The following is a 6,546-nucleotide window of genomic DNA, read 5'->3' as shown; positions in this document are numbered from 1 at the left end:
ATTTGTGTGTGCTAATGTGCTACCAGAACATAACACCTGATGTGGTGGAGGCAGATCATCTTCACTTTGTTTTACAGTACATTACAGGGGAGCAAGCTTAAGGACAGAAGAGAAGGTTGAGATATATTACATAGTGAATGCTTTCTTGCAAAAGAGTAATCTTCACTTTGACCACTGACGAAGCAGGTGGGAACATAAGAATTAAGTCCTCCCTGTAAATTGCAGAAATTCTGAGTGTGGTTGTCTCCATATAGCAGTTAGTTATTTTGGTGATGCGGGAAGACAAATACATAAAGATTGTAACTGCACCATAATTACTGAGGTAATTTATTAGTGTTACAAAATCTAACCATGTTCGGTGTTGAAGTTCCACTCACTTTCACTGAATCACTAGATTGAAAGTTTTCTTTGGTTTTCCCTCTGTATATCCAAGTATTTGTATAAATCTGGTGTGTTTATGCTTTTTGATCAATTACATTAATGTTATTCTGTTAAGGAAGATGTCAGGAATACCTGTAGCTGGTTTTTAAATGCTAAATATTTGAAACTAAATATGAAATTTCTCTCACTAAAACAAAACCAGAATTCTGAAAGGCTGTTCTTAAGATGTTTGGTAAAATTAGAGCTTTCTATAGTATTTTTCATCACTTTGCACACAGACAATTGAGACCAATTAACAAGCCTTGTGTGTAATATAGAAATGGTTGGCCAGTCCTTGCATAGTAGATTCTTGGCTTGAAATATTTTTGTATCTCAAAAGTACTTTGTGCTCTGTTTTTCAGTGAAAGAACTTGCCATCCTTATAAGAGAGGTTTTTTTTCTAAAATTATAAATTGAAAACTACCAGTACGTCAAGAATGCTGCAGTTCAGTTATGTAAATTTATTTTTTAATACAATTTTCCTTCAAAGTATAGCATCTAATATAGCAGTCGACAAAATAAAGAGAGCTGTACTACTTCCAGTTGTATTTTTATGAGGTGTACAAAGCAGTACATAGGCATGTAAACAGCGTTGTTTCCCTCAAATGAAGGATTATTTTAAAATTTCATCAACTCAAAGATATGAATTAAAAATCTGTATCTGCTCCCACTGTATTTGCCTTAAGAGATGTCCTCAGTAATGAGGCTTGGAACAAGTTCACCCTGCACTGGTGGACTTAGTAGTAGGGATTTAGCAACTGTTCTCATATTTGCTGGTATTTCCCCTCCCTTGCCTCCACTTTTAAAAGCAAAGTAACATGTGGCCTTGGAAGTGTGTGTGTGGGTTGTTTTTATTTTGTGAATCCTGATCATTCTGGCTGAAATGACACTTGTTTCTGCCAAATATCAAACAGTTAAACCTGCAGCCTCTGGGTTTTATTTCCCTGTTGCTCTCAACTTCAGATAAAATGTATTTTGTTGTTGCTGTTCCTAAAATTAATTTTGTAAAAATGAAAAATACTAGTCCGTTTATTACTTTTTTTTCCCCCCTCCTTGATTCCTTCTTGCTATGAGATGGGAAGATTTGAGTGCTGCACTACTAAACATGAACAGGTAGAGATTCTGGCAGGGAGCATTGCTCCCTGCCCTAGAAGAGCTTTTTGGTATAGTTATAACCCTCACACTAAAATCCACCTTTTTCATCAGTATTCATTTATAATTTTTCATTGTATCTGAGTTTGGGGAAGGAGTTCTTAAGAATAATGAAGTAAATTAATCTTCCATGAACAGTGTTGGTAAAACAGGGAAGCTTTCTGCAAATTAGGCTTTTGTGAGAATCAAGCAGTTTTGTCTTGGTATGGAGTTAGACTTCTTTAGATTTGTTTCCACCCCATGAGGCTTTAATATTTCCACGTAATCTTAGATGAGGAGAAAACTTCCTTCAGAAAGGACATCTATCGCCCAAAACAAACAAAAGGGTTTCACTGATGAACATCTGTGTGTTGTGGTTTAGAGCAGAACACTGAACCACAGAAGAAATAAAAGTGTGTCTGAGAACAAGATGGACACTGGCTGGAAGACAGATGTTAACTAAAATGTAGTGCTGAGAAAGAGACAAAAACAAAGTGAGAATATTTTAATTTAAAATAAATCTCTCTGTGTTCTGCCTTTGATCATACTTTTGAAGAATGGGAAATACAGAAGGGAAAGAAAAAAAGTAATTGGCAAGTGGTGACCTGTGATCCCAGAACTTAAAGGGGTAATTTCTATTCCCTGCTGCTTCTTCTTAAAAAGAGTATTTTGATAAAAGTGTGTAGTAATTTTGAAAATGCTTTTATTCTGAAGGAGTTTATATTTGTTTTGTTATATTTTTGTGGGTTTTTTTTCTTTTATTCTGCAGAAATTATTTCCCTTCTTAGGTGGATTTCTCCCACTTGACAATTATGAGTCAGTTTAATAAAGCTGCTGAAGACTTGAGGAAATAAGCTGTGTCACTTGGTTCAGTGCAGTAAAGATACTCCTACAGAAGTTTGCAATTCCCTCTTTTCCACTGCTCTTTTATTAATAGATTTTAAAAACCCAGTTCTATATGACTGCAGTTTCCATTCAACACCCAGCCTTTCTTCTCTTCAACTGAACAAGTTGGACTCCTAATCACCTGATCACTGTTACTTTCAATGCCACCCTTGCTGGGGATTCTTGATATTGTAATCTTAAGTCTTCTGGAAGACTTTATTTCTTCAGTCCTTACTAAGGTTTTGCTAGAAGGCTCGGGCTTGTCTCCGTATCTACGCCATTTCCATTGTGCAAGACAATGCTTTCATTTATTGCATGTAGTATCTGTTTTACAGAGGGATGTCATGCAGAGATGCCATGCTTACATGCAACTGAATGCTGGTTTTGACGGAGTTCGCAGCTCAAGCACTCTCCTCTGCAGTGAAAATGCCTAATGTATCTGGGGACAAAACATTCCATGGAATGTGACTTCATGTAAATTTTTCTCTTGCCCCTCAATTTCAAAATGCTCCCACTATATCAAATGATCTAAAGCTCTAGCCCGGTTTGCTAGTAAGAAGGTCTTTTGAATTCTATCGGCTAAAGCCTGCCTGCTGATGGAATGTATGGGAGGACCTACTTCGATTCTTTTCCCTTCACAGCTGGCAACATTGAAGTGTCAGCCACATTTGACAGAAGGGTAAAAAAAGAATTTGGATTTCCCATCATCAATTCCTTTTCAAAGTCAAACACCATTACCATAATTTTTTTCCAAATGTGGAGATGATCAAATGAGTCTTGTTAAAGGGGAATATACTAAACTAAAGATACTGAGTTCTATGGCGTTCTTGTTTCTCCAGACACTAGGTTGAAAATCCATTACTCTGGTTTGAAATGTGACTTGTTTGCAAAAACCATCTCATCATCAAAATTGAAGCATGGAACAGAAGATGCAGATGGACAGTGATGGTTGATTTTAATACCTTGGCAATGGGCAGCCGAAGTGAAATACTAAACTCTGTGCTGCTTTTTGATTTGGTACCAGTTTGGGCCTATAAAGTGGTAGAATATTTGTATCTCCAGGTAGCCAATATGAAAGACCAAGAAGTTGCTTGACATGGAAGATTATATCTACACTGTTCTGACAGTGACCTTACCTTAGTTTTCTAGCAAGATGACAAATTATTTTTGAACTTCTTCACTCCAAACTTTTTAAAGTAAGAGAAAAAAACTGCAATTGTGTAATTTTGTAGTGGTGTTGGTATTTGATTTCTGAATATGAACTTGTTTGAGTGGCTTTCAGCCTTGTGCATCCAGTCGTTCTATGGTTGTACAAGAAAAATTGAGAGGTTATTTATACATGGGGAAAATATGTTCTAATGCTTTGAGCACGTGTATTCAAGTTGAAAAAGTTGGATTCATTAAGGGCCATATAACGACAATCAATTTTCTGAAATCATAAAAATTTCTGATTGTCTATGAATTACTTCAGGTCTGTTAGGTGGCTGAACATGGCTGGTTCAGGAAACTTAAAGCTAAAAGGAGGACAAAGGCAGGTTATCACATACAAAGGTGAATCTGCATTCTAGTGCTATTTGGCATGTTTCATATTTGTCGGTTTGTTTTTTCTTAATACTGGTGTCACTAGGCATTTATTGCTCCAAGACTGCAATGCTTAGCTATCAATGCAATATTTGACATGTTACCCAAGTTGTCTTTGATAAAGGGATTGGAAAGAGTGCAGAAACAGTTTGGCAACAGGCTGGGGTTTTTTTGTCATATGTCAACACGTGGAAGGGTGGGAAAATAAAAGGTCCATTGGGAGGTTTAGGTACTTTATAGATGGAGGTCAAGAGGAACACTGCAGAATATAATGAGCATTCTTCGTCAAAGTATTCTTTCTTTGCTGTCCTGAAGTGCATACCAGGAACAAACAAATTCTGATATGACTGGCCAGATAGACCTGGTAATATCTGTGGGATCAGACCTCTGAGCTGAGAGAACAAATGTCTCCTTGAAACTTACAGAAGAGAATCAGACCTGTTTCAAAGAACCCCCAAAGGTTGCCACTGCAATATGGATGTCATTTCATATGCTTTTAGCTACATCATATAGGAAGAGTACATTCTGTACTGCAGAAAGAAGAGAACGTGGGAGAGTGTGCTTCTGAGCCCGTGTGCAGTGGGGGCCCATTGTTCTGCGTAGTGTGAATGCTGAGCAGAATATGCTGTTGTGACATGGGGACGATGTGGTGCAGAAAAAATCCATCATGTCTTGTCATCATTCAGTCATATTGCAATGGATCATTAAATGGAAGTATGGAAGCTTTGTTTTGCTTGAGGGTAGCAGAGTTATTTATGCTCATTTGCAGGTCTGTCCGGTTTGCTGCAAGGATGCAATATTCTACTTTTTACATGTATTTTTAATTGTAATTTTAGTAAGTGCACAATTACATTTCAAGAGAAGGTTCATCCTAAAAATTAGCTTCATGGATCTTCTTTTGGAGAATTCACCTCAGTGCAGTTAAAAAAAAATTCCTCTGGCAGCAGTTAGTAGCTGAAACTAGGATTTAATGTTTTTAATAATTCCAATAAATTAAATCTATTTCCAAGAAGGAACCTTAAAATGCTGCTGTGGCATCTAATGAAATAAAGCAAACAACTATAATGTGGAGTTTCCAGGATCAGCTCAAATATTCTGTAGGAATCAAGTCAGATTTTCTTCCTACCTCCTGCCTTCAGAAGTGGTAAAGTGGGAGAGCATTTAGTTTATGTTCATCTCCTTTATTTGAGTTTTAACACGGTCTAGTGAATAAATATGATTTGAAATCAAGAATGCTTATGCTGCTTTTTTTAAAATAAAGGATACATTTATTTGGAGAGTTACTTAGCAGCCTGTTTCAGTTAGCTTTGAAGGAGAACCCTTTTTTCAGAAAGTGGCCTGCCAGTGTTGTAAAGTACAGCTAATACTTGGAACATATCAAAGAGCAATCTCTCTGGATAGCGCTTTGAAAAGGCAAGAAATATAATACGAGATTTACGTATTTATTTGCAGAGAGAGCCTTAAATGTCACAATGTTGTTTCTGAGCTTCTGTACTGTTTGTTTGCAAGAGAAATGTTCCAACACATGCGCTTCAGGATTGTAAACAGATGATGTCTTTTATTGTCAATGTTTGTTTGCTTTATGTCACCACAAAACCCAGTCTTGCTTGCCTTGTTTAAATCTTGCATACTTTTCTGTAGTTTTGTTCAGATTTCAGCCTATAGCAATAAAAACACATTCATTTCTGACAAGAGCAGATGTTAGAGAAACAGAGACGCCGTAGGAATGTCTGAGGTCTGCATGCAGAATAGTATGTTTGACTACAAAGATGTCATATGTAATGCACTCCATTTTGAAGACCAGCTATTTCTTTGACAAAGTAGTGGAAATAGATTTATTAAAAGTACAGTATCTGAGAACAACATCAGAAGCTTCTTTGATAAATCTGTTCTTACAGCTGCTTGATCATGTGGCTGAAGAAGAGGCTATTCACTGTGAAAGCTGTCTGCACAGCTCATCGGGGGCCTTTGCCAAAGGACGATCCAACTGTTTCTGCCTGGCTGTACCAGTAAATACACTATCCTATGCTGGTGAATTCAGCACAGTGCTGTAGGCTTTTTTTGTGCTCAGAAGCAAGGTGCTGTGTTGTGTACACAGTATTCCTCTAGCCCCAAGTTACCCTTTTGACAGGTGTTTATGAATAAAATTTTAGCGCACTGGGATTTTTCTGCAGGGAACTATGATGCCCAAGACTATTATGTTACATTGCTGAGATCATAAAAATCACTGTAATTTTTCCTTTTTGTATTTTTCATAAAGAGCCTTAAATATCAAGCCCTGAAGCCTTTTAATGAAAGAAAAGTGGTTTAAGTAACTGAAGTATTTTTTGTTTCTTCTATCAGTTGTAGAGTTGGATGTGGTAACAAGCACACAGTACAGTCCCACTCAATGGAGTAATACACAAATAATGTTACTACTGTTGGAAACAACTATTATTTCTTCTTGAAAATGGCAGTAGTAAGCCCAGAGTGATAAAGTATCATATATATATGATAAAGTATATGCTTTATGCCCCATAAACAGAGTTT

This window comes from Corvus kubaryi, unplaced genomic scaffold (genome assembly GCF_017639235.1).
Source record: "Corvus kubaryi isolate FWS band 111438036 unplaced genomic scaffold, C.kubaryi_AGA036_p1.0 137, whole genome shotgun sequence".
NCBI lineage: Eukaryota > Metazoa > Chordata > Aves > Passeriformes > Corvidae > Corvus > Corvus kubaryi.
The sequence above is the reverse complement of the archived record's forward strand: the minus strand, read 5'-3'. Positions refer to the sequence as shown.